Source organism: Leptopilina boulardi, unplaced genomic scaffold (assembly GCF_019393585.1).
Source record: "Leptopilina boulardi isolate dan_hultmark-lab unplaced genomic scaffold, ZJU_Lbou_2.1 LbouV2_229, whole genome shotgun sequence".
Classification (NCBI taxonomy): domain Eukaryota; kingdom Metazoa; phylum Arthropoda; class Insecta; order Hymenoptera; family Figitidae; genus Leptopilina; species Leptopilina boulardi.
In genome coordinates, this window is record NW_026137784.1 from 1,757,971 (window position 1) to 1,785,057 (window position 27,087).

The 27,087-nt window shown below is 28.9% G+C and overlaps 1 protein-coding gene and 1 non-coding gene across 3 annotated transcripts in view; one reads left to right on the forward strand and one right to left on the reverse strand.

Annotated features, from left to right (window-relative positions):
• Positions 1–27,087, forward strand: part of LOC127280005 (uncharacterized) — a 152,967-nt gene that overhangs the window by 49,763 nt on the left and 76,117 nt on the right. The gene's annotated exons all lie outside the window — the stretch shown is intronic.
• On the reverse strand, positions 4,672–4,744 carry Trnav-aac (transfer RNA valine (anticodon AAC)). Its single transcript has one exon. It is a non-coding gene; the product is annotated as a tRNA-Val (tRNA).

The following is a 27,087-nucleotide window of genomic DNA, read 5'->3' on the forward strand; positions in this document are numbered from 1 at the left end:
ATTCCACTTTTGTGTATACTATATATATACCTTATTTTATTTTCTTTTTGCCTTTAGCCTTACCAATTTATTATTTAGACGAGGGCTTTTAGTGCAACTACGAATTGTAGATGTGGCTAAGGAATAATGAATAGTCTTCCTACACCTTTGCTTTTTAGAAGATTTTCTCATTTCATTACGATTCTTTTTACATCCTCCATCATTTTTTTAATTATTAATTAGTGTGGAAATAAATTACAATAAATTATTATTATTATTGTTATAAAATAACAATAATAATAATTATTATTTTTTTATTATTATTACACGGGCCTGTATAGTTTTTTTTATTTTCCATATTAGAGTAGTTTTCAATGTATTTTTGTTTGTTGAACACGATCTCGGGTCCCAAAATTGTCTAACTCGTTAGGATTTTGAGAAAAGTGGAGAAAAAGACCTCAAAAAATGTGTTTATGACAGTTTTTAAGAATATTTTTCTCTTTACCCTCATTTTTCTCAAAATCTTGATTTTCTAGACAATTTTAGGATCCAGGATCGTGTTCAGCGGACAAAAGTACATTGAAAACGACTCCGATATCAAAAATTAGGATAAAAAATTTTTTTTTTTGATCTACCCCCACTTTTTTCAAAATTTTATATTTTTTTTTTGTTTTGCGAATTTTGGTTCTTAAAGTATACGATTCAAGCTTTTATTGAAGTCCTCGTGGAAGTCTTTAGCATGTCAGATTAGAGAGAAAAAAAGAATATTGAAAATCAAAAAACACGTTTTTTGGAGTTTAACCCCCACTTTTTTCAAAATCGTAATTTTTTTTGTTCTTACAATATGGGAGTCGTTTCCAATGTATTTTTCTATGCTGAACACGATTCTCCATCCCAAAATTGTTTATCACTCGATGATTTTGAAAAAAGTGGAGGTAAAGACTTCTAAAAAAAGTGTTTTTGTTTGTTTCATTCCCACTTTCATAAAAAATCTGCTTTTTTTAATTAATTTTTTGTTCTAAATTTGTAAAATATTTGAAAATCAGTAATAAAAGTAATTCATTTAATTTGTAAATAAGTATAATAATAGTTTTGTCACACAAAATCGCCTTTTCACATTTTTTTTTCACTTCTATTTTTGTTTGAAGTTTTTTTAATAAAAATTTAATAAGAACAATTGGTTTTTCGAGTATTTTTCTATTTTTAATTTTCTTTTTTTTTATGAAACTCTTGAGTCGAAGCCAATTTTATTTGTCCCATTTAATCCAAGAATTTGTAATTAAAACCATCGATCGTTTTGTGAAGTGTACTTAAAAGTATCGAGTAGCGAAAAGTGGAAATGAAAAGAAGCCAATTTCAATGATTAATTCTTTTTATATTCGGCATTTATAATTTATAGAAAAAAAAGGAAGAAATAAATATATATGTATATAAATGGTTTTTATCAAAATGATAAGAATTTTTGTATAATTTTTTTTTTTGAAGTAATTTTTTTGTATAATTTTTTTTCTACTATTTTTTGGCTTAAATTCCCTATAGTTGGAGGAAGTTGGTATTATTTATTTTCTTTTTTTTTTGGAATGAGAATGTATGTATCAGAAAATAGAGTTTCAAGTAACCAAAGTTTTGTGATAGGTAGTGGCAGATTTACAGCAATGCGTTTTCATCGTTTTCTTTTTTTCTTCGACAATAAGTCGTATACAGAAATAGAGACAGAGAAGGGGGAAAAGACAGAAAGAATAAGAAACTTAAGACAGGATTTCACAGGACATTCGGGATGTCTCGCATCTTTATATATATAGATATATATATATATATATACAGTAGTGTGAGATCAAAACTTAACTTTTCTACCACCGAGATTTTCCCTGTGGCTTTTCTATACCTAAAGTATTGAAACAGCTTTCGGTTCGACAAATGGAGAACGTACATTGCTTTATTGTTTTTATGCTTCCGTGATCACGTATATTTTACAATACCTAACACGAATACGTGAAACATTTTCTTATCGCAAAACTTTCTCGAGAATCCATTTTATATATATATATTTATAAAACTTGTCACAGTCTTTTTTACTGAAAATTTTAATTTAAACAAAAATAGAAAAAAAAGAAAATACTTTTAAAAAAAGAGTACAGTTAAAGATAATAAAAATAAATATAATAACAATAAAATAATAATTTTTTTTATAAAAGTGGGGGTAAAACAACTAAAAACACCTTTTTAGAGATCGTTACCTTCACTTTTCTCAAAATCTTCAAGTGATAAACAATTTTGGGTTGGAGAATCGTGTTCAGCAAAGAAAAATACATTGGAAACGACTCCCATATTGTAAGAACAAAAATAAATTACGATTTTGAAAAAAGTGGGGGGTAAAAAACGTGTTTTTGGATTTTCAATATTCTTTTTTTCTCTCTAACCTGACATGCTATAGACTTCCATGAGGTCTACAATAAAAGCTTGAATCACACACTTTAAGACCCATATGCGCAAAATAAAAAAAATATAAAATTTTGAAAAAAGTGGGGGTAGATTCAAAAAAAAATTTTTTTATCCTAATTTTTTATATCGGAGTCGTTTGCAATGTACTTTTGTCCGCTGAACACGATCCTGGGTTCTAAAATTGTCTAAAAAATCATGATTTTGAGAAAAATGGAAGTAAAGAGAAAAAAATTCTTAAATACCCTCAAAAATAGAAAAAAAAAGAAAATACTTTTTTTAAAAAAGAGTACAGTTAAAGAGAATAAAAGTAAATATAATAACAATAACATATTAATAATTTTTTTTATAAAAATGGGGGTAAAACAACCAAAAACACCTTTTTAGAGATCGTTACCTTCACTTTTCTCAAAATCTTTAAGTGATAAACAATTTTGGGATGAAGAATCGTGTTCAGCATAGAAAAATACATTGGAAACGACTCCCATATTGTAAGAACAAAAATAAATTACGATTTTGAAAAAAGTGGGGGGTAAAAAACGTGTTTTTGGATTTTCAATATTCTTTTTTTCTCTCTAACCTGACATACTATAGACTTCCATGAGGACTTCAATAAAAGTTTGAATCGTACACTTTAAGACTCTTAGGCGCATAATAAAAAAAAATATAAAATTTTGAAAAAAGTGGGGGTAGATCCAAAAAAAAATTTTTTTTTATCCTAATTTTTGATATCGGAGTCGTTTTCAATGTACTTTTATCCGCTGAACACGATTCTGGGTTCTAAAATTATCTAGAAAATCATGATTTTGAGAAAAATGGAAGTAAAGAGAAAATTTTTTTTTGAAAACCCGCAATAATAGAAATCTTTCATTACATAGATGGAAATGAAATTGATCGTAGTGTTAATGAGTTTTCAATTATCGATATTATTTATTAATGAAGATAGAGGAGACGAGGTATTTATTAAAATTGATTGTTTCAATGACATTATGTCCGAAAGTGATGATAATATGATTTCAAGTATATATATATATATATATAAATATACATATAGTTGTAAACAATATGTTATGTGTATGTGTGTGTTACACATATGAATATTAAATACTTTCACAAAGGATTTCGATTGTTCGTAACCTAGCTTGGTGTCGGCGATATAATTCGCTCGTTACATGCAATACATGATTATGTGCGTGCTTCAACACAGCCTAATCTCATGATTAATATTAATCGGCAAGTGTGATCGCATGCAACCACGTTATATACCCACTCGATTGTGTTGTACAACACTTCTCCCCCCTCCCTCCCTCTCACATTCTACATTCTCTTCCCGAATATGGACCAACTGGGAAATGTTTGTGTGTGTACAAGTTACCCATTCCTCCGTCAAACAAATCATATACGTGTCTCTCTCTCCCTCCCCCCCCGCCACCTCTTTTCCATTCCCCTTTACCATCACCGGTACTTGGACGTTGATGAATATTTATGTTGATAATGAACTCCCCGCGCCCACGTAATTTTGAATAATCGAGAAAGGTAAATGGATGAAAGAGGAATTCATTACTGACAACGTGACCGCAGGCACCATGTCATCTACAAACGTCGAGAAAATAATATTTATTGTTCCAAATAAAGCAATAATTTTTTTTTTTTTTTTTGGTGCTGCGCCAAATATTCTCTCTCTTTTTTTTTAAATTAAAAAAATTTTTATATTAAAAATATATATATATATATATATTTTTTATTGAAAACAATGCGAAAAATTCTGGAAATTATTTGTATGTAGGAAAAACGTATATATGTATATAAAAAAATGTTATCATTTTTAATTAAATTTAAAACATTATGGTTCGCGAGATTAATTTATTTTTATGAATAGTTATATCTCATTTTTTGTAATGTGATTTGCTTTTGCTATGCTTTTTTTTTTTTTTTGATAACAAACATTGAAATTAAAAAGAATCTTTTTCACTAATTAGGGAAAAAGTTGAGTAAATGTAATTATGGTATTAATTTTTGCCCTTTATATAATGATATTCTGAGAATTTTTTTTTTTTTTTTTTTAAATTAAAAAATAATACGCGATATGAAAATTATTATTTTATTATTATTGGATAGAAAAAAAAATTATATATTACCCATATATATATATATTTCTTTAAATAAATATTAAATAAATAATATAATAATAATATAAAATAAATATTATTTAATTATAAATAAATTTATTTTGTAGTGAATGTGAAAAAAAAATGTTTCCGCCCGGGATCGAACCGGAGACCTTCCGCGTGTTAGGCGGATGTGATAACCACTACACCACGGAAACGATGTGAAAGGATTTGGCCACTGACCATTCATGGATATCGATCCAAATTTATATTTATCTATTTTTTTCCTCCAGTAATCTCATAAAATGCTCGCTAACCGTTTATAATATCTTGTTTTATTAATGAAAATTTTTTTTTTTATTTTTTTTTTATAATCTTATATAAATTTAAAAATGCCCATATAAATTTAAAAAATTTAAATTATAAATTTCAAAATAATAATAAAATAACAATAATATATTATAAAAATAATAATAATAATAATAATAATAAATAATAGTAATAATATTAGAAAAAAAAATTTAATAATGTTTGTAATTTATTAACTTTTGTAAATTGTAAAATCTTACATTTTATTTTAAAGTAAAGTAACAAAAGTAAAAAAAAAAACATTTTCGGAAATTGATGCAAAATTTTTTTTTATTTAATTTCGAGGAAAAAATTTTATCTCATAGATGATAAAAATTTTGATATATATTTACACAAGAGAAAATATAATTTTTGCAATAAATGTTTAATTACAAGATAACAATACAATATATATAATGGATAAACTGTTAATTATTATCAAAGAAAATTTATTGCAAATTAATGTCAATATTTTCATACGCGATGGAAATTTTAATAAGAGGAAAATATCAAAAAAAAATTTAGATTATTTACTGATGGAATTATATGATTCTAATAATGTATATGATTTTTTACTTTTATTTTATAAAAATAAAAAATTATTTTCTCATTTTATTCTAATTAGAATGATACTTTTTTTATATTTATAAATAGAAGTAGAAATATATTCTTAGAATAATGAAATTTGATAATTAAAAGCATTTTTATCTTCAATATCAGTTTTTAATTACATTTTTTTTTTTTTTTTTTACATTTAATAATAGGTTCGTAATAAGAATTTATGATTCTTTTTCATGGAATATATAATATTATATAGCTATTAAAAACAACAATTTCTATATATATTTTACATTATTATTTATCCAAAGTATTTATTTACGAGTGAGCATTAATCTTGCAAATAAATATCGAGCACAGTTCTCATAATCCTCTCAGTGTTTAACAAGTGCTCAGTGTCGTATCAAATCTGGCGATTAAGCACGAACTTTAACCCCAAGCTCCTCACCCTTCTTCTTCTTCTTTATAAAAACAAACATTTCCTCCGTTTATCGATCTTTTGGGAGAAGTAACGTCTTCTTTTTTTTCCAATTGCTCTCTATAGTATATTGACCCCTTCATCCCTCTTATAATTGAATAATAAATGTAGCTCCCAGTAACCTCAGGCTTGTGAATTTTCATATATAGCAATGAATTGAATGGCAACGACAAAGTCGCTGTTTCTTATTCATTTAAAACCAACCTAACGGTGTAAGCTCCGCCCTTTTTAATCCGTTAAACAAACTTGCATAATCTCCTCGCGCCACTCACCCAGACATGTTTATAAAATCACACCGACACACATATACTTTAGTCTCGAAATTCAACGAGGCTTGGGTTTAAATATTCACGGTTTAATCTAAACTTTCATCTTATCGGAGAAATCCAGTGCAAAGGATTGACTATCGTTGCGCGCACGTTGAGTGCGGGTTTTTGCCTGTAAATTCAGCACCTTTTTAAAGGTTTTCTCACTCGCCAATGGTGTGAACGACTTTTTGAATTGGCCTCAGGCATCTTGCGGTTTGCCCATAACATCGTTGTATTTTATTTTATTTTTTTTTTTTTTACACTCTTAAAAACGTGTAAAATGCAATTTCATTTGAAAAACTTTCGCGTTTCTATAAACACAAAACGTTTAGAAATCAAAATATATTATTCTTTCAGGAAATTATTTGAGATTTAATTTTTGTTTTATTAAATTTTGTACTGTAAATACTCTGTTGAATAGAATTGCCATTAGCATAAACTACCAATGACATAAATTACTCTAGAAAGATGAAATAACCAATTAGATTTAAATGGTAAAAAAAAATTAATTACATAAACTACGTTCAAAAAAAATTGATATTGATCCATTTTATATAGTTATTAAAGTAGTGATTATAATTACCGTCCACATAAACTACAGACAAGATTATAATTGACATAAATTACTGCTAACATCGTGTAGTGCAAACATAAACTACTTCAAATAACCTGATTATAAAAGAAACTGTTAATATAAACTATTTATAACATAAACTACTTATATAACATACACTACTTGTAACATAAACTACTTTTCACATAAACTACTTATTACACAAACTACTTATTGTTAAAACTACATAGTACAGCATAAATTGTTATTAACGCGAACTACTTATAACATAAACTACTTTGACATAAACTACTCATAACATAAAGTACTTTGACATAAACTACTTATAGTACTAACTACTTTGACATAAACTACCTACAACATAAACTTATTTGACATAAACTACTTGTAGCGCTAACTACTTTGACATAAACTACCTATAACGTAAACTAATTTGACATAAACTGATTTGACATAAACTACTCATAGCACTAACTACTTTGACATAAACTAATTTGACAGAGACTACCTGTAACATATACTACTTTGACATAAACTACTTATAACATAAACTACTTTGTCATAAGCTACTTATAACATAAACTACCTATAACATGAACTACCTATAACATAAACTACCTATAACATAAACTACCTATAACATAAACTAAATACAACATAAACTAATTTGACATACACTACTTATAGCATAAGTTACTTGTAGCAATAACTACTTTTAGCACTAACTACTTTGACATAAACTACATATAACATAAACTACTTTGAATTAAACTACTTATATCACTAACTTTTTTGACCTGAACTACCTATAACATAAACTACTTTGACATAAACTGCTTAAACAAAAACTACTTTGACATAAACTACTTAGAACATAAACTACTTCAACACAAACCACTGTTGAGATAACTTAAAAATGAAAACTTTTTTCAAAATTTTTTTAAAAATACATTTTTTGTATTTGATTTAGAAAATGTAAAGTATATATTGCAAAAAAAATCTAGTAAGGGAAAAATAGATTTTTCACCTTCTGCTACAATTTTTCCTAGTTTTATTCATTTTTTTTTTTGCTTTGCTTTTTACTCTTGTTTTTTCACGCGCCTTTATTGGTTTGTAGTCTTTCGGAGTAGCCTTGTATATAAGATCGATTTCTCATTTTCGAAGGTGCCACGACTTGGAGTGTCTGGATTCGATCGACCAATCAAGTTTTCATCCTTCACCTTCAGTCTTTCTCGCGAGCCAACTATTCTCCTCTCTTTTTCCTCCCCTCCCCTCACTCCCCCCCCCCTCTCTTTCTCTATTTTATTCTCATCTCTCGACTTTTTCTTCCTGTTCTGCCCTGACGCGTATATCGACGTTCGACCCCTACTTATATATATAAATATACCTATATAGTCGTGTAACTTTTTTCAAAAATTCTTTTTCTGTTACTTTTGCAATACACGTGACGAAAAAGTTTTTTTTTTTATTTTTTTACGTCAAACACGAATGGTGCGGTCATCTTTTCAACATCGATCAATTTTAAGTTATTAAAAACTAATTTTGAACAAAAAAAAAAAAAAAAAAGTTGAACAAAATTTATCGAGACAATTTTTTTTGTCCATCCCTTGCCGTCACGTCTCGTTTGTTAACTGTCTTTTAAAAATCTTATATTATACTTGAAAACTGATGCTTGAAACAAAATTAGAATCGTTTGAAAAAAAGAGTTGTGTGTATGTATGTGTTAGTGTGTATGTGGTTTTGAAAGAAACTTTATTATGAACGAGGGACCCAAGTCTCATAATATTCCTTGCGGGAACTTTCTTTTTTTCTTGGGTGTAAAACTTTTTCCTGTATGTATGTGTGTGTGTTATTCTGTAAAACTTTTCCTCGCCAATTGTCCAAGTTTTTCTGTCATTTTGTACACGTTTGACGTTTATTGTGTGCAATATTGCAAAAATGCCAAGTGCAATATTCATTATATGCGTGATACCAGAAGGCTGCTTTTTATATTTACAGAAAAAGTTTGGGGACAAAAATTTCCGGTTCAAAAAATGCTTTACAAACAAACCCAGAGCGTTTTATATTTATATATATATATAGGTATATATCGTGAAATGTGACTTTCGATTTAAAATGAAAAAAAAAAAAAAAAAATTGAAATAAATCATATTCCCCTTAAAGGGAAATGTACAAATTTTATTCTGTTCAAACAAAAATTTCATTTCTCTCGAGTGAAAAATTTTATTTCAACGACAAATTAAAATGATGTTGATAAAATTGATATTGCCTGGGAAAAGTCTATATATATACAGTTGGCATGAAACTTATCCCTTGGGAGTTGCTTTTCGTTTGTTCGTTTTAAATTGAAATTTCAAAATGCTTATTATATTTTTGTTTACCGAACGTGAAACTTAGTATATATTTTAATTCATTGAAACAATTTTTGATTTGAAAAATTAAAATTTATTTTTATCAAAATTAAGTGAAATTGGAATTTAAAGTGAAAAAAAAATATTAAAAAGAAAATATTTGTAGTTTTAACATAAACTAATGCTATCATAAACTACTTATAACCGGAACTACTCATAATTAAACTGCTTTTAACATAAACTACTATTAATATAAATTACTTACAAACACAATCTGTTGGTAATGTAACGTACTATTAGCAAACATTACTGTTACCCTAAACTACAACATAAACTACTTAAATTATAAACCACATAATACATAAACTATTCACATCATAAACTGCTATGAGTATTTACCGCTGTTATCATAAACTACTTAAATTATAAACTACTCGCAACATAAACTACCATTTGCATAAAGTACTATTGACCTAAGTTACTTGTACAACATAAACTACTAACAACAAAAACTACTGTTAACATAAACTACTATTGTACTGATAATGTAACGTACTATTAGCAAACGTTACTGTTACCCTGAACTACAACATAAACTACAACATAAACTACTAAAACCATAAACTACTTAAACCAAAAACCTCTATGAGTATTTACCGCTGTTAGCATAAACTACTTACATTATAAACGACTCTTGGCATAAACTATCATTGGCATAATGTATATCCTAAGTTTTTCTATATACTTGTAACATAAACTACTTACAAACAGTATTTGTTGGTGATGTAATGTACTACTAGCATATGTTACTGTTACCCTGAACTACAACATAAACTACATACAATATAAACTATATATAACGTAAACTACAACATAAACCACTAAAAGCATAAACTACATAATACATAAACTACTTAAACCAAAAACCGCTATGAGTATTTACCGCTGTTAGCATAAACTACTCGTGACATAAACTACCATTGGCATAATGTATTATTGACATAAGTTACTTATACAACATAAACTACTGACAACACAAACTACTGTTAACATGAACTACTATTGGAATAAAGTATAATAGACCTAAGTTCATGTATATACTTTTTACATAAACTACTGACAACATAAACTACTAATTAGCAAAAACTGCTGTTTGCATAAACTACTTACGACTTAATTACTATCGTCGCAAACTACTTACAATGAAAATTACTGTCGATGTACAGTTTTATTGGTTTATGTTACTGTATTTTTAAATAAAATTTAAACTACTTAAAACATAAACTACTTGCATTATAAACTACTATTAGCATTTACCTATAATAGTATAAATTACACTACAATATAAAATACTATTTGCATAAAGTATTACTGATATAAGTTACAGTATTATTAAATAAAACATTAACTACAACATAAAGTATTAGCGACATAAACTACTTAAAACATAAACTACTATTTATACTGCTGACAGCATGAACTGTTAACAACATAAATTACTGAGTGCATAAATTACTGTTAAAATAAACTATTTATAACATAATTTACTATTAGCGTAAATTAATGTGAGCCTAAAATTACTTACAACGTAAACTACTTACAAGACAAACTACTATTAACATAAAGTACTATTACATTTATATCTAAAATTAAGAAACACTTTAAAACTGTAATGTTGCTTATCATTTAATTGTCCAATTTTTGTAACATGTTTTCAAGCACTTTTAAAAATCATTTAATCTTTCAAGTCAAAACAATTCTATGTCATAAAGACATAGAAAAATAAAAGCAGTGAACTTAATTTTTTTTTTTTTTTTGCTTTCTTTAATAAAGGTGAGGAAAACGACAAACGTTTTGCGTGCAAAGAAACTATTAGATTTTCTTAATTGATCTGTACAAGTTCCAAATTGCTGGGCAAACGCAATAACGAACTTTATACAAAAGCGGTAATTGTCCTTTTTGTCGAGAGTCATTATCAGTACCACGGAAGTCACGATTGTTTGAGCATAACTTGGAAAATTTACATTCTGCTTCCGCGCGCGCGCCACGCCGGTCACCCGAAGGAAATGTTATATATATATATATATATAGGTATAAGAAAGGAACGTCATGCTCGAAAATGAGATTGCCAATTCACTCTGTCAAGCACGAATGCCTTCATGTAACACTCATGTGATACAATACCGATAAGAGGCGCAACAACAAAATCTTTGACTTTGATAAATGTTTTTGGCTCTCTTATCGCGAGAAATAAACGTCAAACTTTTTTTTTCCCCTACCCTTTTTTTTCTCTTTGCTTCAAGTAAATTTAATCTTACCTTATCTTTGTCTCTCCTGTTTTTTTTGTCGAAAGCTCGAATAATTGATTTTTATATATGCAGGCCTCAGATTGATTTTAAGGCGCAAAAAAAAGTCGATTTTTTATTTCTGAATACAAAAAACAAAATATATTCTCATTAAAAGAGGTTTCCTCTTCTTTTGCAGCAATTGAAATTGAAATTTTTGTAAATTTCAATTGTTTTATTTAATTTCTGACAACGATCAAAATTTTGAATTTTTTTAATTGGATCCAAGAATAAATTATTGAGACGCTAATATATTTTTTTTTAAGATCAAGATCAATTTGAATTTTTATAATACTTTAAAAGCTTAATTCTTTATTAATTAATTAATATAATAAATTTATTTCATCCAAAGAAAAAAGGTAACATTTTTTTTTTTTTTGATCTAATTCTTCAGTATTGAAATAATAATGTAAAGTATACAATAGTTGATTATCTTTCCTCATTACTTTTTTATCACCTGTTTTCCGGTAGCCTAATTTTATTAACCATCGAGTTTTATCTACCCTCGTATCAGGCGGGGAATTTTATTGGTGGTAAAACTCGCAATAAGGCTTCCACTAATTTTTCAGTGAAAGAGCTCTCAAGTGCCATGGAATTTTCAATGAATGAAATGCGAGCTGACTCGTCGATAATATAAAAGGCATTTTACAAAAAAAAAAAAAAAAGAAAAGAAAAATTATATGAGAATAATTAAAGTAAAATCATTTCAGAGAACATTTTTAATTGTCTCACCCATTTTTTTTTAATTTTTTTTTTTTTTATTTATTCAAGCGCAAGCCGTATTCCAAGAAAACGAGGTCGTTTCGCAAAAAAAAAGAAAGAAAAGAAAGAATTCTAAAACGACAGGTCTAAAAGTTTTATATATATAAAAAATACGTGGCGAATAGTTTCGGTCTCGCTTGAAATAAAAAAAAAAAGAAATAGAAGTGCAGTTATACGTTCAGTCACGGACAAAGTGGTGTAAAACTGGTACTAGTGGTCAGACAATGTGATGCGGTCAGCCGCGCTCGATCCCTGTAAACGTTATTGTTCTTTTTCGCCAGTAGCGTTAGTAAGCGGTGGTTTTATACTCAAACAAAAGATATTCCCGGGGGTTGTTGTTTTTTTTTTCTTTTTGTCATGAAACCATGATCACAAAAGCACGAACTTCCGTTTAAAGGAGGACAACTGTGAAACTCTAATTTTTAGTTCAAACTCCCTCCTCTTTCCATTGCGGTTGGTATATATCCGCGATTGAAAAAATCTTGAAAACCAAAAGAATTCCAATTTCCCCCTTGTTCAAAAGTTACGGCACTCGAATCTGATTGCTAGCGAATAATTGCTGGAAACTTTTCAAGGGAATGTGCTCTTGTAATTTTTCTACTCGACTCTCAATGACAAATACGTCACATATTTTGAATTTACTATTTTTCATCTACTTTTTTTTTGATAATTAGTATAGTCAGATACAATGAATAAATTAGAAAAAAAAATATTTAGATTTTCTACATTTTTCTACAAAAATCAAAATTTTATTCAAATCACATAAACTTTTGCTATAGCATAAACAAGTTTATAAACAGAATCTGATAATAATGCAACGTACTCTTATCAAACGTTACTGTTACCATAAACTACAACATAAACTACATACAGCATAAACTACAAAATAAACTCCTATAATAAACTACATACAACATGAACTACAACATAAACTACATACAGCATAAATTACAACATAAATTCCTAAAACCATAAACTACATACAATATGAACTATAAAATAAAGTACATAAACTACAATATAAACTCCTAAAACCATAAACTACATACAGCAGTGAACTACAGCATAAACTACTAAAACCATAAACTACTTAAACCATAAACTGCTAAGTATTTACCGCTGTTAGCACGAACTACTTACATTATCAGCTACTCGTAACATAAACTACCATTGGCATAAAGTACTATTGACCTAAGTTACTGTATTATACAACATAAACTACTGACAGGTTAAACTATTGTTAATATGAACTACAATTGGCATAATGTATATCCTAAGTTTCTGTATATACTTGTAATATAAACTACTTACAAACAGTATCTGTTGATAATGTAACGTACTATTAGCAAACGTTACTGTTACCCTGAATTACAACATAGACTGGAACATACACTAGAACATAAACTACAACATAAACTGCATATAGCATAAACTACATATAACATAAAGTACATATTGCATAAACTATATATAGCATAAACTACATATAGCATAAACTACAACGTAAACTACTCAAACCATAAACTACACAATACATAAACTACTTAAACCATAAAATGTTATGAGTATTTTTCGCTGTAAGCATAAACTACTTACATTAAAAACTACTACTAACATAAACTACTATTGGCATAAAGTATTATTGACCTGAATTACTTATACAACATAAACTACTGTAAACACTAACTAGTGTTAACATGAATTACTATTGGCGTAAACTACCATTGTCATAAGTTTCTGTATATACTTGTAACATAAACTACTTACAAACAGTATCTGTTGATAATGTAACGTTCTATTAGCAAACGTTACTGTTACCCTGAACTACAACATAGACTAGAACATAAACTACAACATAAACTACATATTGCATAAACTACAACGTAAACTACGAAAACCATAAACTACAACGTAAACTACGAAAACGATAAACTACATAATACGTAAACTACTTAAACCATAATCTGTTATGAGTATTTTCCGCTGTTAGCATAAACCACTTACATTAAAAACTACTACTAACATAAACTACTATTGGCATAAAGTATTATTGACCTAAGTTACTTATACAACATAAACTACTGTCAACACTAACTACTGTTAACATGAACTACTATTGGCATAAACTACCATTGTCCTAAGTTTCTGTATATACTTGTAACATAAACTACTCGCAACATAAACTACTGATTAGCAAAATCGGCTGTTTGTATGAACTACTTACGACTTAAATTACTATTGTAAACTACTTACAACATAAACTGCTATTTATACTGCTGTCAGCATGAACTATTTACACCATTAGTAGTAGTCAATGTAAATATATAGTCAGACGTATGGTATAAATAAAAACAGTAGAAGAAATTAATATTAAGTCAGAAATCAATGAAATATTATCAGTAGTAAAAGTCAATTATAGTGAGACGTAATGAATTAGATAATCAGTCGAAGGAAATATTTAGTCAGACTTTCTACGAAAATCAAATTTTTATTGAGTAACTTAAAAAAAAAATTTAATGACTTTTAGCAAATATCAAAAAGGGGTTAGTAATATTTGAAATGAAAATTTTTATTACCAATTTTCGAGTCGTAAAACATAAATAATATTATGTAAAATAAACTTTTCGCGCAACGTATACATGGTTGTAAAGTTTTTGGTTTGTGTACTTCTCCCATACATTTAGATAACTCAAGAAGTATTTTATTTGCAAACTATAAAGCAAAGATGAATTACTTACAACATCTATATATTCCTTTATTTGTTATATAGAACTAAATTTGTTTGACAGAAGTATTATATACATATATATATATATATATATACACAAAACTCCATTGCACTTAAGTTTCCGCTGGAATTTAATGCACCTTCAGGAGTCTCACTTGTCAAAGTACACGTTAAATCGCGCTCCGTTGCGTTGTAAATAAAATACAAGTAAGTTTGTATGGGATCGAGCGCCGGATGGGACGTGTTCTCAAATTCCCGAGGAAATCCCTTTTGGAGTTCTCGCACTCGCTTTCCGGTATCATCTACCACAGAAGTGTGCCTTGTGTATAAATACACACACTTATGTCTATATATATATATATATTCGAGTTATACGACCTTATATTGAGTCAGGTGCTGCATTTCCTTCTACATCAGTTCTCCAGTAACGATTATTTACATCGTTACTTGCCTTATTCCCACCATGAAATTACATGGGATGCATTACACATTAAAGTTCGAAGAGTCTGGCGTAGTTACGAGTCGTTTCAAAGAGGCCAGGTCGAACTGAGGTTCGTTAAATTTCCTCGAAATAACCCAACACAGTGAACATTTCGAGTATTTGCCCCCTCCCTCCCCCCCGCCCCATCTCATTCTCCTTTCTCCAACCACTGTATGTGCATTGAACGTGCATGTCGATAGTTTACAGTATATACCTGTGCGAATTACTAAAATCCGATTACATGGGAATCTAGTCGATGACCAGATTCCATCGTTTTCAGCTTTACTGGCTCATATCATCAGCAATAATTTCTCAGGTGCCTCTTGTGAAAAACAATATCACAGTGTCGTGTCATCAAAAAATAATTTCGACTGGCAAAACGTGAGCGTTTCAAAATTTAACGGCTAAAATTTAAATTCAGTTGATGCTCTCGCCATCTTTTTCATCATGACTAATGTTTTACATATTATTAAAAAAATAAAAAAAAAATTCGGACGTGCTTTATGTTAGGGCATTATTGCACACCAAATGAAAAAAAATTTCTTTTTTGGGAACGTTATCAGGATTATAAATTATGAGTATTCTTTCTGTATTTACTGAGGGTTGCCAGAAAATCATTATAATTTTCCCCTTGCGAAATTTCCCTCACATATTTTTTTTTTCCCCTATTTTCGAATTTTGTTTTATATCCAACAAATTATTACAGTCCATAATTTAAGTTACTGGACATGAATTTCAAAAATTCATAATGTCACTAATAACTTTGTAAAGTATTAATTTTTTTAGGAGTAATTATGACTCTTGAAATAATAATAGTTATAAATTTTACCTACTGTCGATAATAATTGTCACCAACTTTATCTACAGTCGATAAAAGTGGTCACCGACTTTACCTACCATCCATAATAATAGTCACCGACTTTACCTACTGTCGGTAATGATAACTATCGATTTTTTTAACCGACTATCGATACTCATTGCAGTCGATAATAATTACAGTCGATTCTACCCACCACCGTTGATAATTGTAACAATTAGTAACAATTTTACAACCTATTACCTATCATCGATAATAATTGTCACCGATTTTACCTACTGTCGATGATCATTGCAGTCGGTAATAGTTATCATCGTTTTTTTATCTACCATAAATTTAATTACCATTGGTTATACCGACTATTGGTAATAAATACTATACTTTTTACCTACTGTCGATAATCAATGCAGTCGGCAATAATTACTATTGATTTTACCGACTATCGGTAATAATTACCATTGATTTTACCTACAGTCGATAATAATCGAATTTTTATCTACCATCGACAATAATGATTGCAATCGGTAATAAATACCTTTAATATTACCGACTATCGGTAATAATTACCATTGATTTTACCTACTGTCGGTAATAATCGCCATAGATTTTATCTACAGTCGGTAATAATTACCATTGATTTTATCTACTGTCGATAATAATCGCCATCGATTTTATCTACTGTCGGTAATAATTAACATTGATTTAATCTACTGTCGGTAATAATCGCCATCGATTTTATCTACTGTCGGTAATAATCGCCATCGATTTTATCTACTAACGGTAATAATTACCATAGATTTTATCTACTGTCGTTAATAATTACCATTGATTTTACCTACACTCGATAATAATCGAATTTTTATCTACCATCGATGATAATGATTGCAGTCGGTAATAATTACCTTTAATATTACCGACTATCGGTAATAATTATCATTAGTATTACCGACTCTCGGTAATAAATACCATAGATTTTACCGACTATCGGTAATAATTACCATTGATTTTACCTACAGTCGATAATAATCGAATTTTTACTTACCATCGACAATAATGATTGCAATCGGTAATAAATACCTTTAAAATCACCGAGTATCGGTAATAATTGCCATTGATATTATCGAGTGACGGTAATAAATACCATCGATTTTATCAACAGTCGATAATAATTGTCACTAATTTTACCTACTGTATAATGAGTTAATGAGTTTTTTTTCAGTTATGACTAAAAATTCATTGATAATATGAATTTATGAGTTATAGATTATAAATTTATGAGTTATGTGAAATATTGAGTTTATGATTTTTGAAGTTATTTTTCGTTATTCATTGATGTGTTATTGTTATGATTTATCGAAAATTTGTGCAAACCGGGATATCTTGGCTCGTCTGAGGATTAAAGCTTGCTATATAACGGGGCAAGATTTAGTCTATGTACACGCCGCATTGTGTACCCAGCGCCTGTGGGCTTTCTCACTGTGCTGGACATTATTCCAGGATTAAATGTGAATCTTCACCAAGAGAGAGATAGAGAGAGAGAGAGAGAGCTTTGGTCGGTGTCGATAAATACTCCAATCAGATTGTAAAGTTTGACGTAAATACTTAACCAATCAAATCAAAACTATATGTATATAATTGTACCCGGGTTCATTTATCTTTTATTAAAATATCATTTCATGTTTCTTTATATAATTTTGCGAAATATCTCCTCCATATGCATATTTTCTTTTATACTATTATATATACAATATACACACACAAATACACCTATACACTTTGCAAAAAGATTTATGCGTCCACTCTGAATAATTCAAACTAGATTTTCTGATCAATAAATAAACTTTAGCTGAATAAAATCCATTGGAAGCTTTCGATTGAATCGCGGGATAAAATTTATTGCGGATCAGTTTTAGAAAGGATGCTTCACTGCGATAGTGTGTACTTTATAGATTATACAAAATTCTTTTATTTATATATATATAATTTTTTTTATATTTTGTATATATATAAAAATTATTTTATTTTTTTTATATTGATAAATATTTAAACGGAAAATTTTTCTTTTGTTGTAAATTTGCTAGAATTTTGAAAATAATATAGATTTTGTTTTTTATAATAATTTATTTCTAATCTATATAAGGACCAATTGAGTCTATATATATATTTGTAGTGGTGTGTATGATTACAGTACGTTTGATTATTCCTGACAAATGTTTTGTTAGACTAACAAAATATTTGGCTATAATCAAACGAGATCAATGTAGTATACTATATATATGTTTTGAAATAAATTGTTTCTTCATTCAAATTATTATAATAGAAATATTTTATAAAAAATTAATTGAGAATTCATTCACTATAATTGAAATTAGTAGAAAATTTTCTATTTTGGTAAATTTAAACCAAAAAATTATTTCGAACATATAAAAGAAAAAAGAAACTTTAGCCAATTTTTCTTCTATATTTCTCAAAGGAGACAACACGTCGATTAAATTAATTTTGGGCACAAATATGTCTTCATTAGAGTAGTATCAAACACTTATGTTTAATATCTCATTTCCTGTGATGTGTACCATTTGCCATTTTTGCCATCTCTTAACAAATTCTCAGGGGAAATTCACCAATGTAATGTTCTGTGCTTCATCTCTTTTTCTTCTTCACTTGATACTTTTCCCTCGAGCAACAGCAGGCAAAGCAAAAAAAAAAAGAAAAAAAAAAAAAAATTTCTTTGGAAATGTAATCCTCTTCAGAAATATAAAATCAGAGAAAATTGAGATATCACTCTTAAAATTTGTAAGAATCCCGAATCTTACTTCTTTTAGGCAAACAGTTTTTATATTTATAAATATTGCTAAAATGAAAAAAAGGAATAAAATTCTTTTTTTACATATTTTAATGACAAATTTTTTTTTTTTTTTTTTTTTTTTAAATTTGTTTTCAATTATTGAATGTTTCAAGTTTTTCCCTTGAGTGTATAAAACAAATCTGCATAGTTGTGAATCGAAGTAAAAGTTCTCACACGTCACTTAACTTGCTAGACCAAACATTCGAGGGGTGTTTCGAGATGTTAAGATCGTTATTGACGTAGCAAAGCTCCCTGATATTATGCAGATCAGCGAATTCGTATGCTTCCATATATATGTGGGTAAACCATATATTTAACGTGTGTATAGTATATTCTAATTGCACCTAACGAGCCAGATTGTTTCACAGAAAATGATAATTTTCCATATTTGAAGAAAAAAAAAGAAGAAAAATAACTATACATAAATAAAATTTAAAAAAAGAAATTTTCTTATGCAAAATCTAAAAAAAAATTCTAATACTAGAATATTTATCAAGACAATTTTTTTTTTTATTAACTTTATAGTCGGTATTTTTTTTTTTATATAAACCCTTCATTTTACTTTCTTTTTTAAATTTCAATTATTCTCTTTTATATCGAAGGCTTTCAAAAAATATTCGATAAATTAAAAATGATTCTATCGAATGCTTAATGTACGGTTTTCCAAATGAAAGATTTGTCCTTCAATTTCATTTTATATTAATTCTTATTAAGCTCAGCCTGCTTTTATGTTCAAAAGCTTTTGTAATGGAAATCAAAAGCGTTCAATTTCATTTGCATTCGAGTGAAATATTTTAAAACATCGCCCTCAAAATAAAAAGAGAAGTTTATTTTCAAAATAGATCTTTTTTTTAATTCACATTGTTGATAATTACAAATAATTACAAATTATAATTAGCATAGATTTAATCTACCGTCGATAATAGTGGTCAATGATTTTACCTGCCGTCGATAATAGTGGTTACTGGCTTTACCTACCATCGGTAATAATAGTTAACGACTTTACCTACTGTCGGTAATGATTACTATAGACATTTTTACCTACTATCGATACTTATTGTAGTAGATAATAATTACCGTCGATTTTACCCACCACAGTCGATAATCTTTACAATCAGTAACAATTTTACAACCAATTACCTATCGTCGATAATAATTGTCATCGTTTTTACCTACGGTCAATTATTATTGCAGTTGGTAATTAATTTTTATCTACCATCGATAATCATAGCAGTCGGTATTAATTACCATCGATTTTACCGATAATCGGTAATAAGTACCATTGATTTTATGTACTGTTGGTAATAATTACCATTGATTTTATCTCCTATCGGTAATTATTACCATTGATTTTATCTACTGTCGGTAATGATTATCATTGATTTTACCTACTGTCGGTAATAATCGCCATCGATTTTACCTATTGTCAATAATAATCGTCATCAATTTTATCTACTGTCGGTAATAATTACCATTGATTTTACCTACTGTCGGTAAAAAATTACCATTGATTTTACCTACTATCGGTAATAATTACCATTGATTTTACCTACTATCGGTAATAATTACCATCGATTTTATCCACTATCGATAATAATTACCATCAATTTTATCCACTGTCGATAATAAATACCATTGATTTTATTGACTCTCGGTAATAAATACCATAGATTTTACCTACTCTCGGTAAAAAATTACCATTGATTTTACCTACTGTCGGTTATAATTACTATTGATTTTACCTACTATCGGTAATAATTACCATTGATTTTACCTACTATCGGTAATAATTACCATTGATTTTACCTACTGTCGGTAATAATCGCCATCGATTTTATCTACTGACGGTAATAATTACCATTGATTTTATCTACTGGCGGTAATAATCGCCATCAATTTTATCTACTGTCGGTTATAAATTACCATTGATTTTACCTACTGTCGGTAATAATCGCCATCGATTTTACCTACTGTCGGAAATAATCACCATTGATTTTATCTACTGTCGGTAAGAATTGCCACCGATTTTACCTACCGTCGGTAATAATGTTTGAAAGCAGTTTTTGTTCATTTTGTCTTAAAAAAATTGAGGAAGACACTTTATCAAATTATGTCGTAAAATGAGTTGCACTTAGGTTAAAAATACAATTGTTTGATTCTTTCTCGTGTGTGTCTTTTAGTTTATGATCAAATGCAAGTTAAACGATTGACGTAAAAAGTAAAATAGACAATTTGAAGCTTTCGCCGGAAGAAAAAACCATAACTTTAAAAAAAGGAAGGATTCGAGTTTTCTTAGGAGAAATAGGGTAGGACTGAAACACAGAGCAAGAGTGAGAGAGAGAGGTGAGAGTAAACGAGGTGTCCTGGACAGGATAACGATGAAACAACATGGCATAGCGAAACGTAAGAATGCCTCAGGCCTCTCTCTCTCTCTCTCTCTCTCTCTCGTCTCCATTTCCTCAGTGCCACTGGCAATCCGGTCCAGTCTCAGGAGTAATTAAGAAACTTGGGTCGATTCCCCGTTATTAAACTCTCCAGGGGGGGGGGGTGAGGGTTGTTCCTCTTATACACCGGAATTTATATCCGATGAGGCCTTCGACCTTTATACGATAAAAAGAGAATTTATTATCGGGAATTCTGCGGAAAATTTTAATTAACCCATTTCGTGTTCTTCTCGAGTTCTCAAGCGACTACGACTACGACGAGCAAAGATTCCACCACCGGAGATGTCACGTCAAGTTTTCATTTTTTTTTTTTTTTTTTTTTTTTTCCTCTTGTTCCCTCTCACTCTCTCCTATATACCCTTTATGGCCAATCGTCGATTGAAATACGGTTCCAATTTCATTTTGAGCTTCGCGAGTAATTCACTTCTTGTGACTTTTAGTTCTTTACGATTATATGACGAATTGAGATCGTTTCTCATGATTATCCCTGCAATGCCAAGAAAAATACATGGTGATTAAATATTATCTTAGTATATATAGTTTTTCATTTTTTAAATTCTCATTTTCTTTTTATTATTAAAGTAGTGGAAATTGATTTTTTTTTTTCTAATCTTTGAGATTGTATTCTGTAATTTTTTGAATATTATTATTCAAAAGATAATTATTGAGTCTCTAGGAGAGATTACGTCGTCAGATCATCATGTTACGTGTATAATTAACAGGTCCACGAAAAGCCAACTATATTATTCCTAGAGAGAGAGAGAGAGAGGGAGAAAGTGTACATAATTTTGTGGTTTGAGCTTTGCGGAAGCTTGCAAGTTCGAAGTGACCTGAACTGTTGACCACCAAAGTCGGTTCGAACTCTAACCAAATGTTAACGGAACCACAGCATCCACAATGTTTCCTCGCGTCCTTAAATCATATCGTCAAAGAGAATTATTTATTGCTTATTTTCTGCTTTTATGAATTTTTAATTTCCGTCTCAGTAAATGCGAACGTAGAAGGAAAGAATTAATACAGTGAAAAAAAAACATTTGGTACTGGCAAACAATTCTTTTTTTTTGTACAATTTTGATTATTTTTTATATTGGAGTGGTTTCCTATGTATTTTTATCCGCTGAACACGATGCTGAGTCCCAAAATTGCCTAACATGTAAGAGTTTTGAGAAAAGTGGAGGTAAAGATTCAAAAGCATGTTTTTTTGAGTCTTTACCACCAATTTTCACAAAATCTCGGAGTGCTATGCAATTTTGAGACCCGGGATCATGTTCAGCGAACAAAAATACATTGAAAACCACTCCGATATCGAAAATAACAAAAAAAAAAAAAAAAAACGATTTTTGAAATCTTTACCCCCACTTTTCTAAAAATCCTCTATTTTTTTGGTCCTGCGAATGTGGTTCTTAAAGTGATATCGGAGTGGTTTTCAATGTATTTTTGTCCGATGAACACGATTCCGGGTTCTAAAATTGTATAGCACGTCAAAATTTTGAGAAAAGTGGGGGTAAGGACTCAAAAAAACGGGTTTTTTGGTCTTTTCTCAAAACTCTGATATTCTAGACAATTTTGGAAACCGGGATCGTGTTCAGCGAACGAAAATACATTGAAAACCACTCCGATATCGAAAATAACAAAAAAAAAAAACCGTTTTTTGAAATCTTTACCCCCACTTTTCTAAAAATTCTCTATTTTTTTTTGGTCCTGCGAATGTGGATCTAAAAGTGATATCGGAGTGGTTTTCAATGTATTTTTGTCCGCTGAACACGTTTCCGGGTTCTAAAATTGTATAGCATGTCAAAATTTTGAGAAAAGTGGGGGTAAAGACTCAAAAAACGTGTTTTTGGGTCTTTTTTCAAAATTCTGATATGCTAGACAATTTTTGGATCCAGCATCGTATTAAGCGGAGAAAATTTTTTAAAAAACTTATTTTACAGGCCTGTATTATTAATAACCATTTTTTTTTTGTTTCACATTAAATCAGAATTTATCTCCGCGTGGATATTCAATTAATTTAGTAATAAAGAAACGTTGAAAAATTAACGTCTTTATTATTTCAGATGTTTCGTTATATATATATATATATATATATATATATATATATATATATATATATATATATATATATATATTTCGACTCGGGTGTATAATTAGAAAGACCTTAATCCCATTAATCATTCCCATGAGTAGTCTATGTCAGTTTTATCGGTTTGGACATTTCCGAGTTAATGAATTTTTAATTTGAAAAACGGAATTGCATTAGGGCGTGCGGTTATACATTATACGCGCTATGTGCGTTTGATCGCGATAAGATCGTGAATATAATAACAAATTCCATAAAATGATGATAGTATTTCTATATATATATATATATATATATACATTTTGGCATTCATAAATACAAGAGCAGAATCAATAAAATTTTTTGGGTTCGCCAAATCGTTGTATTGGGAATTACATCTGTTTAAAAAAAGAAATTAAATTAATCTGCTCACAATCAATTATTTATAATTTTCAAAATAAGCGTAAAATTATTTTACCCCTGAGAATTTCATATTAAATTATTCTGCAATTGGTAAAAAAAAAAAAAAATTTGTATGCTGTTAAAAAAAAAATTGTTTAAAAATACAACCGTTTTTCTGATATGTATAAAGCATTTTATTTTTTAATGACGTTTATAAAAAAAAGCTTTTAAAAGGAAAAAAAAAATTTAGAAACATCTTTCATTCTGTGATAAACGATCGTGTTTACTGTGACACAATTTTTGCTCATGGGCTTCTCTTCACCGACAAGTGTCAAACGATTCTAATCCTTAGGACATGAGAGAAGGACTCTAATGTCCTTGACGGTTAGTGTAGAGGTCCTATAGGATCAATTACAGATTGAGGAATCGATCATTCAATATTGTCAGAGCAAACATTTGTATTTCTAATATTTTTATCTCTATGTTTAACCTGTCGCATTGAAAATCGTTAACCTTAAACTTTATTTTTAACATGAAAAACAAGAAATAATTTAAATATTTGTTTATTATTTGAGACAATTTATATTTTTATCATTATTGATTGGTTATAATTAATAAATTTTTTTTTCTATGTTTTAGGTAAGTGGAGATACTTTTCAACAACTTAGATGTGGGTGCAACCATAAAGGTAATAAATACCATTGATTTTACCGATTATCGGTAATAAATACCATCGATTTTATCGACTATCGGTAATAAATACCATCGGTTTTATCTACTGTTGGTAATAAAGACCCTTGATTTTACCGACTATCGGTAATAAATACCATCGATTTTACCGACTATCGGTAATAAAGGCCATTGATTTTACCGACTATTGGTAATAAATACCATTGATTTTACCGACTATCGGTAATAAAGACCATTGATTTTACCGACTATCGGTAATAAAAGCCATCGATTTTACCGACTATCGGTAATAGATACCATCGATTTTATCTATGAAATTAGGAGAATGAAATTGAAAGATGTTTTGAAAATAGAGTTGAAAGAATTTAAAGAATAGTTCGACAGCTAAAAGGATTAGGTTAAATTGAAGTAATTTTCGGCGAAGGAAATGCATTAATTTTAAAAGTCTCTCTGACTCTCATTCTTTTTCCCCAACTAAATCGTAAAATCAAGAAAGTGCCCAACATTTCGTGTCCCAGTTTGGTCAACGGTGCATTTCCGTTTTAGGGTCCATTTGGACCAAGTGACGAGAAAAGACTTTCAACCGTTCAAACAACAAAAGAGTATCTTCAACATAAATCACGTCAGCATCGTAAAACTCTTTTAGACATTTGGTCATTTCTTTTCTTTAACAGTCTCTTCTGAAATTGTAATTCAACATTTCAACCTCGTATGGACTTTAAGAGTCGTTTTCGTATTCTTGAAATTTGAATTAGATCGCAACCATTACTTATATAGGAGAATTTGTTTTTTTCGATTATTCCTCAAAATTTTTTCTTTTCCATTTAATAAAAAAAAAAAAGAAGAAAAACTTAATGATCCTTGAGAATTAAATTAAAAATAAATTACTCAAACAAATTTTTCGTAGGGTAAAAAAAAATTTATACGGTAAATTTAATTTTCTTAAAAATAAAAAGTTTTTTTCCCCAGTAACTTCAATCAATGAAAGTTCTGTGTGAGTAGCATCTTTAACTTGGCAAATTATGCATGACGCAAAAGACGTGGACGAAGAAGACGTGCCTCGTTCTTTTATTTTTTTCTTTTTGCAAATCAATTCTTCTTCTTCTTTTTTTCTTATTATAACTTCCAATCATTCACCAAGACTTCGAAGGAAAACTCAGGTGGTAGAGAAGCAGAAATAAAGTTAGGGGGTCACAAGAAGTTGAAACCAACGAAGCTACTTGCTGTTAGTATATATATACATAGACAGAGAGAGAATGCTTAAAATTCAGATGAATGTCCTACCAACTCTCAACTGCATTCAGATTCATGAAAGATATTAAATTTATGAAAAACGTGAAAGCTTTCTTTTCAAATACACTCTCCTTACATTTGCTTGAAAATTGTTTTTCTGCCTTGGAAAAAAAAGTCTAAACAAGAAAATGCTAGTAGTCATACACGCAAATTATGTTATACATAAAAAAATTTCAATAACAATCAATAAAAAAATTGACACTCGATAATTACAATTGATGTTACCTACAGTCGATAATAATTACCATTAATTTTATCTACAGTCGATAATAATTGCCATAAATTTTACCTACAGTCGATAATAATTATCATCTATTTTTATCTACCGTCGATAATAAGTGCCATAGATTTTACCTACCGTAAATAATAGTTTTCTTCAATAATAATTGTCGTAGATTTTATCTTTTGTCGATGATCATTGTAGCCAATAACAATTGCCGACGATTTTACCGACTATTATCGATAATAATTGTCACCGATATTACCTACAGTTGATAATAATTACCATCGATTTTATCTATCGTCAGTAATAATTACCATCGATTTTACCTACCATCGGTTATAATTACCATTCATTTTACCGACCGTCGGTAATAAATACCACCGATTTTACCTATCATCGGTAATAAGTACCATTGATTTTACCTACCGTCGATAATAATTACTATCTATTTTACCTACCATCGGTAATAAGTACCATAAATGTTTATCTACTAATTTAATCTAATGGTAATAATTACCATTGATTTTACCTACAGTCGATAATAATTACCACCTATTTTATTTACTGTCGATAATAATTGTCATAGATACCGACCGTCAGTAATAAATACCATCGATTTTACCTACCATCGGTAATAAGTACAATTAATTTTACCTACCGTCGATAATAATTACCATCTATGTTACCTACCATTGGTAATTATTACCATAATTTTACCTACTGTTGGTAATAATTACCATTCATTTTACCTACCGTCGGTAATAAATACTATCGATTTTACCTACAGTCGATAATAATTACCACCTACTTTATTTACTGTCGATAATAATTGTCATAGATTTGACGTGCAGTCGA